This window comes from Bradysia coprophila, unplaced genomic scaffold, assembly GCF_014529535.1.
Source record: "Bradysia coprophila strain Holo2 unplaced genomic scaffold, BU_Bcop_v1 contig_313, whole genome shotgun sequence".
NCBI lineage: Eukaryota > Metazoa > Arthropoda > Insecta > Diptera > Sciaridae > Bradysia > Bradysia coprophila.
In genome coordinates this window covers 191632-203408 of record NW_023503572.1, presented here as the reverse complement: position 1 = coordinate 203408, position 11777 = coordinate 191632, and the positions used below count along the sequence as shown (strand labels likewise).

General features: G+C 35.7%; 1 long non-coding RNA gene across 1 annotated transcript; it reads right to left on the bottom strand.

Annotated features, from left to right (window-relative positions):
* Positions 1 to 10656: 10656 nt before the first annotated feature.
* On the bottom strand, positions 10657 to 11272 carry LOC119079242. Its single transcript, XR_005088141.1, has 3 exons — positions 11187 to 11272; positions 10894 to 11034; positions 10657 to 10829 (listed from the first exon to the last, which is right to left on the bottom strand). It is a non-coding gene; the product is annotated as an uncharacterized LOC119079242 (long non-coding RNA).
* Between the last annotated feature and the right edge of the window lie 505 nt (positions 11273 to 11777).

Genomic DNA, 11777 nt, shown 5'->3' with positions numbered 1-11777 from the left:
CAGATTAAATAAACAATGCTCAAGTTCCAATCCTAAATTTAATTATGATGAAATTTGAGTTCAATCATTCACACAAAAAAAAAAATCAAACACAACGAACCGTTTGAAAACGCTTTGTATTGATCGGTCATGTGAGTGTCTTTTCATCAATTCCAGGAATAACAATCGTACCACCACGTGTGAGGATATGACTTGATTGAAGATTTGATCGTTTCCCAGTTAAAGAAAACTGAATATTGCCAGACAGCCACTTTCTCTCAATAGATTCGACTATAAAATAAGTTCAAAGATGCTTAAGGGTTCAATTTGCACAAAACAATACTGTTCAGCGTTCAAAATTTGCCTTTTGTCACTTCAATTTAGTCTATTGTTCAGCAAACACATACGCGTCATCAATTCAGTCATTTGTCCTTATATTTCAATGTTCAAAGTCAATTTCGTAATATTTTACATTACACACCAGTTTACGGAATAAAATACTCAATATATCGTTAGCGTACGATAATTACTAATTCAGTAACTTTACTTTACACACAAAACTGATTAAAAAAAACAGCAGTAAAAAAATGAACGTCCGATTACGTCTACTGTCTACTGTCCGTAACACGTCGAATTGGACTCCCTGAGTAAGGGGAAACCTATTGTGGTTGTCTAGAGATGCCAAATCAGTGAAAAAAAATGTCCGTCTGTCTGTCTGCACGATAACTTGAGTAAAACGCATCCGATTTTGAAAATTCTTTTTTTTTCCCGTTTGGTAATGTCAAAAGACAGGCTAAGTTCGAAGATGAGTGATTTTGGATCGACCCCTCCCGAGCTGTAGCCCAATAAGTGCTTTACGGTTTTTCGAAGATATCTCCGGACATTCAAACGTTACACTTGTAACTGACACGTCAAATAAAAGGTTTTTACAATACCGATCGACAAAAAAAAAGTTTATGGAAATCGGATGACCGACTCGTGAATTTGGCCCCCTTGGTGTGGAACAGGCACAGGGCGGCAAGCAGTTTTTGCTTGTAAGTCGGCCACATTTGAACATATTTCGTCTGTTTTAGCTTTATTAGATAGGTATTCACCGTACCAATCAGGGAAAAAAAAGTTTATGAAATTATGTTCTCCGGAGCGTGAGCTAGGTCTCTTGGAGTGAGCTCTTATCTGGCTACTCGGCTGTACAGTGAACATGGAGTATTTTGTCAATATCTCGAGTAAATTTTGACCGAATTTCATGACTTATTTTTTGTTTGAAAGGCATTAACGAATGTAAATCGTCAGAACTATTTTCGGTCTCCTAACAAAATGGCTGCCGGAGGCCATATTGGATTTTAGTAAAATTGAAATATCTTGGGAAAAATGGTACTTAGAGAGTTTCTCTTAACAGAGAAGTAATTGGTTATGTGTGGGGGGTTTTAGGAATCCCATATGTGGACTTCTATATATATATCTATATACAGCTATATTGAGCAATATACAGGCATGTAGAGCTATATAATAGCATATTCCTCTGTGAAATGTTTATTTATAGTGTAAAAGATAATTATTTATTCACACCTATTGCTTTTGAATCACTAGGTAGCATGGGTCCTGAGACAAAGATATTTATAAAGAAATTGGGATCATTAATGCAAAAGGCTTCTGGGGAATCTATGGGAATCTATGGACAGAAGGTTTCCATTGCGATTCAACGAAGAAATTCTAGTTGCATTTTAGGGACCTTGGGACGTAATAGAATTGATGATTTTTATTTATTGTAAATATTTGTTTTTTGAAACATCGTTTTTTTACTGGTTGCACTTTGCAGCCTTTTTTTCGCTTTTAATAAAGAAAATGAGAATGTAAACTTCCATCTCAGTAGACGAGTACCCACTTTTAAACAACTTTTTCTATTTTTTTCCCACGCTAGAAATACACACGTGTTATATGTAATAAAATGGTCACGTGTCAGACACGTGATAAATTGTTTTATGAATAGTGTTCACGTGACCAACAAAAACCACCGCAAGTGGCGAATTATGTGTGTGTGTGTGACACGTGTTAATGCAACGGTTTTATTGAATTAACGGCTTTATTGAATTAACGGTTTTATTGAATGATCTCTAGCATATTGATTGAGTCAGTAAAAGTGACCTTGTTATCGTCATTTATTGAACCTCAATCAGATTTTTCTCATCGAAAATCAAAACATTTATTTGACCCCATTCATTCTCGCATGTAAAAAAAATTAATGTCCTAGCGTCCATACATAAATACTCCTTCTTCCATTCACCGAATTGCAGACTCATTATTGAAATGTCAAAAAATATGGTTGTTTATGACCTTGGAACAATTCCTAATCAAAATAGCTATTTCCGTTTCCCTATTATGAATGTTTTGTGAGAAAACCTCATCAGCACAATCATTTTTATTGATACGTTTCAATCAAAATCACAATATGAGTCAAACCAACAATTACTGAAAACGATGTCTAGTGTCAATTTAAAACGTTCACGTGTATCATACACGTGCGTGACACGTGTCAATGCAAAATTTTCGCACTTAGACGTTAGGATTGGATGAGGAGCAGGAGGAGTGAATGAGGAGCAGGAGGAGTGGATGAGGAGCAGGAGGAGTGGTTGAGGAGGAGGAGAAGTGGATGAGGAGCAGGAGGAGTGGATGAGGAGCAGGAGGAGTTAATGAGGAGTGGATGAGGAGCAGTAGGAGTGTATGAGGAGCAGGAGGAGTGGATGAGGAGCAGGAGAAGTTAATGAGGAGCAGGAGGAGTGGATGAGGAGCAAGAGAAGTGAATGAGGAGCAAAAGGAGTGGATGAAGAGCAAGAGGAGTGAATGAGGAGCAGGATGAGTGGATGAGGAGCAGGAGGAGTTAATGAGGAGTGGATGAGGAGCAGTAGGAGTGGATGAGGAGCAGGAGGAGGAGCAGTAGGAGTTAATGAGGAGCAGGAGGAGTTAATGAGGAGCAGGAGGAGTTAATGAGGAGTGAATGAGGAGCAGTAGGAGTGGATGAGGAACAGGAGGAGCAGGAGGAGTAGATGAGGAGCAGGAGAAGTGGATGAGGAGTAGGAGGAGTTGGAGTGAATGACGAGAACAAGCGGGTAGAGTATGACGAGAAACAGAAGAAATTTTATTAAATAAAATTATAGATTCCCAGGAAACTAAAAAAAAAACACAAGATTTATTTTTGATACATTTATTTCCAGGCAGAGTTGTACGGATTACAGTGAATAATTGAAAATAGTTTATTTCTTATGATATAAAACTAGGCCTGACTTGTACAGCTTCAAGTATAAGTTTTCTGCAATATCCATTTTTCCAGTCCACGGTTTGCCGCCGTCCAAGTCCCTTTTGACTTTTAAAATAACATTTACTGCTCTTGCTATCTCGCTCGTATCCATACGCACTGTACTTGTGGTTGATAGATCGTTGAATAAACTCATGAGAAATGGTACAGTGCATCCAATTTTTGGCAAGCGAATAACACGCGACTTTTTAGTCACTTTGAGAGTAGACTCTAATCTTGTTTTCTTATCTACTTCAGCTGCAACTCGATCGGTGACGCTCGTTGTAGAAACACCTGTACTTTGTTTCTTATTTTTCATTATTGTTAAAATGAAGCGGATGCATGGACATTGAAGCTTTGTCTTTTTCATTTTATTTTTCACAAATGTTGATTTTACTTTCAAAATTGGTTTTGGTTCTGAGTTCATACTGAATGATTTTTACTTCTTTCCTAGTTAGCTGTTCGACCCAGTCTGGTGGAAAACGAATAAAACTGAACTTTTTAACTCTCACTTGATTTTAATGCATAGCGCAAAATTGCTCGCACCTCGTCATACGTATAGTTTTCGCTATCTTCACTTTCATCGGAACTTTCGTTTGATTCCTCGTTTTCGCTTGTCTCGCTCTGTTCTTCAGTGTCACTTACTCCATCACTTTCACTGATGTTTTCCATTTCGTTTTTTTCACTATCTTCCTGATTTTTGTGCATGGTCTCCATACGTCGTCTCAAATTGTAACCAGTGGTGAAATTGCGCTGACAAATCGTGCAATGTGAATACATGCTTATTATATCTTAGCACTAGGACCTCTCTCTTCAGTAGCAGAATTCTAACTGAATTCGTACTATTTGTAACTATATTTTTATTTTTTTCATTGTCGCTCCTAACATATCTCATGATCGTTGTTCCTTTATTTGACACAAAGTCCACACACCATGTGGAATACGTGTGCATGGAGTAACAGCGATGGCTAAGACATTTTTACGTTCGACTTACGTTGAGTATATTGCAATTCTTTTTTTGTACAACATATTCATCTTGATTTTCGAAAAAGAAACTGTTCTTCTCCTGCTTTGATAATCGGTCGAAGTAAGGTTGGCAGAAATGCACCACCAGTTTGAATAATAATTTTCCTCGTTTGATTTAATCCATCGCATCGGTTAAATCTTCTTAATATTTTTTTGAACTTCTTCAATTTTATTATTTCGCTCCTCTTTAACGGGATGTTTCCCTTCAGAGTATTGTAAACACATTCGTCTATAGTTTTAATGAAATCTAGATCGCATTGTGAAATTATTTGCTGACGGAGTTTTGGCTTTGACGTTTGCACAAGTTTCAAGATAGGGAGATGCTTCTTTACGGATGCCATATTAAATTGTAACTGTGGGAATGTTATCAAAGGCGGTGTTTTTATAGGTATTTTTGATGACCTTCGAGAAAGGAGAAGGGGAGTATGGTTGATGACTTACATACGGATTTTCCGTTAGAAATCATTTTTTAACGTGTTACATCGTGTTTCTGCGGTTTATAACGTTTTTGGGTATGAACTATTTTTATCGGTTGTCACAACTCCTTTTTTATGGATTTTTTGTAGGTCTCGATTCGTTTGAAATACGTATTTAAATTATCAATACAGAGTTGCTGTATATTGTGCGGATACTTGTCGATTAATAAAAAAAGCTTTTTTTATTTCATTTAATCATTTTATTTATCCAATCTCCTTATTCCATACACTTGCATTATACCAATGTTTTGATTAAAGTTGGACTTCTTTTTTCAATGTACAATTACAATCGTACACCCCAAACTCATCAAAAACAAACATACAATCGTATGGACAATGTTCTATGTTTTCTATATCCTTATATTTGGACATATCATAGAAATTTTCGAGTTTTTCGCACAGTTTAGGATTAGCTGAATGTAAAATGTCCAAAAGCTGTTCCATCACTACTTTCAAGTCCATTCGTCTCCAGTTATGTTTGAAATTGGTTGTTACTTCCTAGTACGAACAAAATGATTGTACTTGCTCTACAATACACGGAACTGGATAATATGCGTTGACGATTTCATAAGCAATCTCTCTTGGGTATGCGAAAATAATACGTGTACAGTAACATCTGGAATTACCACGGCAGTCGTCAAAATGACCGGCAATCGGCACACCATATTGCTTCGAATCAGAAAGAAAATCTCTCCATCTATCATTGATATCATCGTATTTCCTTCTGTACATTGACTTTTCACTCCGCTCCTCTAACGAATCTTCGAATTTTTTTAGTAGATTTTCAATAGTTGTTTCATAGTTTATTGTTCTCCAGTTTTTTTCAACATACTTTATTATTTCCACACGTTCAACATCACCGAGCACTTCACTTATACACGTGATATTATCCATTTTGGGAACTATTTTTCCATACCTACTTCTAATACTCAATAATCAGTAGCCTTAGAGTGCATCGTTTATATATCGTGAAAATCCAGAAAGGAGAGTTGTTTCAACCAATCAAAATAGACCATCCACCCCTATTGTTACAAACAAAAGATCTAGTATGATTTAGACGAAATAAAATTTTATGATAAAGTTCTCAATCACTCGAAAAAGCAATGGTCATATCACTTTATTCATTTTTACGACAGAAAAACTTCACCCCTCTGCAATATTAAAATTAAGATGTGTGAAGAAAGAGACCGGCACCCTCGATATTGATTTGAGATATATCGATCCGATATTGATTTTTCAATCAAGGGTGTATGTGTGTCAGCTATATGGAATACAATACTCGATGTATGACAGTGTTACTAGATGATTAAAGTAATTTCGTTACTAATGTTGCTCAGTATAATTTATTATTCGGTGAGTCCAATAGTATGAGATGAGTATTTGGAGGAGCATGAAGAGTATTTGCAGGAGCAGGAGGAGTATCTTTTTTGTATATTGTACCTACTCCAGGGCATCAATACGAGTTCAACGAGCTATCACACGTTACTACAGCTTCAAAATTCGCCGAGATATTGAACTTCGAAATATTAATGTTTGTATGAAAATAAGCAAAATTTCGAATTTTCAGATAACTGAAATCGCCTACGTTAGTTAGTTAGTTAGTTAGTTAGTTCCAGGATCCAATAACTCCTAAACGTTTCTATAGATTTTCCTGAAATTTTGGTTATAGGCTAATAATGGCCCGAAAATAAGAATGAAATTTTCAAAAGTTGGAAAAAACCCATATCTTGGGAGCTGGAGCTCCCCAAAGTCTTCATGCAAATGCCATATAAAAGCCAATTGGTATATGTGTGTGTGTGTGTTTTGTATATTTTGGCACATGAAATTGATGGCCATGTGTGTTGTTTTGGGATGTGTTTCTTGTTGGAAATTGTGTGGTATGGTTGGGCAGCTGGAAAAATTTAGTCAATTTCGGTGAATGTTGGGCAGCGGGAAAAATTTGGTCACTTTCGGTGAATGTTAGGCAGCGGGAAAAATTTGGTCACTTTCGGTGAATGTTGGGCAGCGGGAAAAATTTGGTCACTTTCGGTGAATGTTGGGCAGCGGGAAAAATTTGGTCACTTTCGGTGAATGTTGGGCAGCGGGAAAAATTTGGTCACTTTCGGTGAATGTTGGGCAGCGGGAAAAATTTGGTCACTTTCGGTGAATGGTGGGCAGCGGGAAAAATTTGGTCACTTTCGGTGAATGTTGGGCAGCGGGAAAAATTTGGTCACTTTTTGTGTATGTTGGGCAACCTATATTGACCTATATATAGCTATATTGACCTATATATAGCTATATTGACCTATATATAGCTATACTGACCTATATATAGTTAGTATATAGATATATTGACCTATATATAGCTATATTGACCTATATATAGCTATATTGACCTATATATAGCTATAATAACATATATATAACTATATTGACCTATATATAGCTATTTTGACGTATATATAACTATATTGACATATATAGCTATATTGACCTATATATAGTTAGTATATAGATATATTGACCCATATATAGCTATATTGACCTATATATAGCTATAATAACATATATATAACTATATTGACATATATAGCTATATTGACCTATATATAGCTATATTTACCTATATATAGCTATGTTGACCTATCTATAGTTAGTATATGACTATATTGACCTATATATAGCTATATTGACCTATATGTAGCTATATTGACCTATATTAACCTATATATAGCTATATTGACCTATATATAGTTACTATATAGCAATATTGACCTATATATGGTTAGTATATGACTATATTGACCTATATATAGATATGTTGACCTATATATAGTTAGTATATAGCTACATTGACCTATATATTAGTAGATAACTATATTGACCTATATATAGCTATATTGACCTATATATAGTTAGTATATAGCTAAAATTTTAATTTTTTTTTTTAATTTTAAAAATTTTCAAAATTTTTCAAAATTATCGAAATTTTTCAAAATTTTCAAAAATTTTCAAAAATTTCCAAAAGTGTCAAAACTTTTCAAAAATTTCAAAAATTTTCAAATTTTTCAATCTACTAATTCTTCCAAAAGAACTGAATTTTTTAAATTTATCAAATTTTTCAAATTTTTCAATCTACTAATTCTTCCAAAAGAACTGATATCAGTCAAAAACACTCACAAGAGTAAAAGTGACGCAAGTCCCGGTTCATTTCATTTTGTACACAAAAAGTACGTTCTGTACACAAAACGTCCCTTTTGTACACACACAAAAAATATTTTGTACACAAAATTAAAGATTTTGTACACAAAATTGATTATTTTGTACACAAAAGGTCTGTTTTGTACACAAACAAAAATATTTTGTACACAAACATAACTGATTTTGTACACGGAAACCGTAACAACGTACACAGAAAACACTGTTCGTACACAAAATCTTGTTAAGCTTCTAGCAATTTTTTGAATTAGCTTTACGCGATCTCAGCACATAAGTTATCAAGTGTGACAAAACAAAGAAGCTTTATCACAATGAGAGTTCTCAATTGGCTGTGTTTTTTGATTTTGAGAGATTTTTTTATTATAAACATAAATTGCATTGAGCAGCACTTTCATTCCTAGAAGTTAATAATTAACAGAACAACGGCACCAAAAAGAAGAGGTAATACAGTTAGAGAAGAGAACGTGTAATTTGTGTCTGTAGTCTTTCAAAAGTATATTTGCTTAATTCAATCTTTTGTCATTGGACTACATCTTGTTTCATACACTTTCTTTACTGTAGGATGATGTATTTTCTTTGTGCGGGGGCTCCGCCCCCAAACCCCCGCGCCTGCGGCGAGCTTTTCTTTACGCCCTGCAGGCTGCCGTACGTTCATGGGGCTCTGCCCCAAACCCCGCTAGGGGCTCTGCCCCTTAGACCCCGCAAGGGGGGCTGTACCCCCCCCTTCACCCCCCACTGCGGGGGCTGCCGCCCCTCGACCCCGCTTCTTTTTTTTTTTTTAAAGTTCACGGCCTGCGGCGCTGCTTTTCATGTACAATGTTTTTACCTAACATTTTTTAAATTAATAACACAATAATACAATATTTAGATTACTCATTCAAAATTTTAAATATTCAAATGCACATGTATAAGAATTCGCATTATTCCGATTCCCACAGGCCAACATTGTAATAACGTCGATGAATAAATATATTCTTCTCTCTCTCACAAAATCATCAAATTTGTGTACAAAATGATTCTTCTTTGTGTACAGAACGAACATACTGTGTACAGAACGAACTTACTGTGTACAAAATGATCACTTTTGTGTACAAAATGATCACTTTTATGTACAAAATAATCATTTTTGTGTACAAAATCATGGTTTCTGTGTACACAATTGACTTTTTGTGTACAAAATGTATGTTTTGTGTACAGAAAGTAATTTTTGTGTACAAAAAGAAATAAACCGCAAGTCCCTGTGCATACTTCCAAAACAACTGATATCGCTGGAGGTGACGCATTCTCCGCTTGTACGCAAAAACTGTAACAGCAAAAATTTGACCAAAGAAATTCTAGAAACAAAATTTTACCAAAAAAAATTTTGCGTCACAAGTGGCAGATGTTGAGGAAAGTACTTTTAAGATTTTTTTTTTTAAATAGGCAAGAATACGTCCTAATACGTCCGAAAAATAGCCTGAAGTCCTACCTTTCCAATGATACCAAATATGCCATGTCTCAGCAAGAACTATTTATGATAAAGATTTTGCATCGAGGTCGGGCTACTAGCAAATTTAAGGTCATTGAAAACGAAATTTCTATTTTTATGTTTGTTATGGCAAAATAAGCCGATATTATACGACGGATAACTCACGTAAGTCGATGAGGCATAACTCAAAGACATTAATTTGTAATATTTGTAAATTTCGTTTTCAATGACCCTAAATTTGCTAGTAGTCTGACCTCGATGCAAAATCTTTATCATAAATAGTTCTTGCTGCGAATTATATATGGCGTATTTGGTATCATTGGAAAGCTTAGACTTCAGGCTAACTTTAACAAGGTATATTGTGTTGAAATATTCCAACCGGCAAGGTATGGGAGTAGCCAAAGTTCACCGAGGGTAGCAAAAAAGTGACTTTTCTGAAAATGTACCAAAAGAAACCACTTTCAAAAAAAAATTATTGCCATTCGAAAGAGCACATTAACCTTGTCTAGAAACGCTATTAAAGTGCTGGATCGAGAACTTCGTCGAGGAGGCATCACATCTTGTAGAGGTGGAATTTTCGACTTTCACCTTCTATTGCTCTGCGACCAAATGACCGAGAGCAATAATTTGTACATGGTTGTTCTTAGAATTTATCCCTCTACCGATTCCAGTTTCAAACACGGGTCCAGCAACTTCCGCGCAGCCAGGCGACGATATTCCTAGTTCTCAGAAACGGCTAATCGGTTGCGCCTGCAACATGTGCTGTTGGATAGTACACGCCTCCCCTAACTCAGCTATGAAAAGAACCGAGATGGAAGTCGACATGTTTATTTAAAGTTCGTTCAGCCCCACCGTGCTCTATCTGCCACCATTCAAGAAATACCTCTAAAAACATAATTGACCCACCCATTTCCAACTTTCGACATTTTTCACATATGACCCTCTGTTCTACTCGTAAAACTCGGTTGATATTGAAGTATCTTTGTTTGATGTAGAGAATGCAATACAATCGTTGAAGTGGAGCAGTGAAGCTGGGGCAGATGAAATTAAAACGTTGGTAGTGAAAAAGTGTTCAACTGCATTTGTACGGCCTAATTGGTTGTTGTAGCTTTGATGATTGCAAGATGAATTTCAAATGATTAGAGTTGTTTCGTTCCGTCTATATTTTTACGTCAGTACAGACTTCTGAATAATGAAAATGCATTGTTTACAATGCAATTTGTTTATTTTCCATTTGAAGAGCTCATACAGCAATATGTCAGGCAAAGTTCACTGGTGAAGATTTTGACTGGTTAAAGTCAACTTAACGAAATATCATTCCACGAACTCTTGCTGGTACAAAAAGGAGGCTACATACAGCTTACGTCGGTATTCGGTTGAGATGCAAACCACACTGGAAATGAGTTTTCTATTCAGATGACAAAGTCTATACATAAAGTCTGTCTTCGATAACTTACACATTTGTAAGCAATTCCTTCGATAACTTTAACGACTATTTCGCAAGCTGCATTTGACGTTGCATCGATCAACTTACATGCCACTTTCTCTCCAATTTGGTTTCCTGACTTTTTTCCGTCTTTTTTGTTCGGTTTCTTGCTCTGACCATAACGGTTTCAAACAAATTTCAATAAACACTGCTGACAGTCAATGAAAATAAACTACCAGGTATAGCCAATCAACAAAGAAATCTGTATCTGTTATTGGCCATACCTGGTAGTTTAAATTCATTGCTGCGCGTAATTAAGCTTACCATGGTTTTTATTCTTTCACTGGATGAAAAGACGCTAACTTTGCAAATTCGATTATCCGTACGAAACGTTAGATGTGATGACAAATATCACACTCAGTTGATAAATCATTTGTCGAATTTTTGTAAGTACTGTTATCAGTTCACCAAATATCGCTCATACGCCATAAAATTTAAACATGTGACTCGCTAAAATTTAATCAAAATCACGGTTGGCTTGAATAAAAGCTCGAAATTTAAGAATTTTTCAGAGCCGTGTTATGTGTTTATGATTACGTTGCGAGTAAGCGAAAACTTTTTGGGATTTCCCCAAGACTTTGCAGTTGTAGTTGTAAGTCATATTTCTGTTTTTTTTTTTAAAAGAAAGAAAAGGTCGACAGCAGTCATTTTCCGTTTTGTTGGACTTATAGATCAGTCAAAAACACTCAAAAGAGTAAAAGTGACGCAAGTCCCTGTGCATACTTCCAAAACAACTGATATCGCTGGAGGTGACGCATTCTCCGCTTGTACGCAAAAACCATGGGGGTACTCACTGTGGGAATCTTATTTTTAAGACACAAAAGAATCTTGAAATCTTAACAACATCTTAGAATC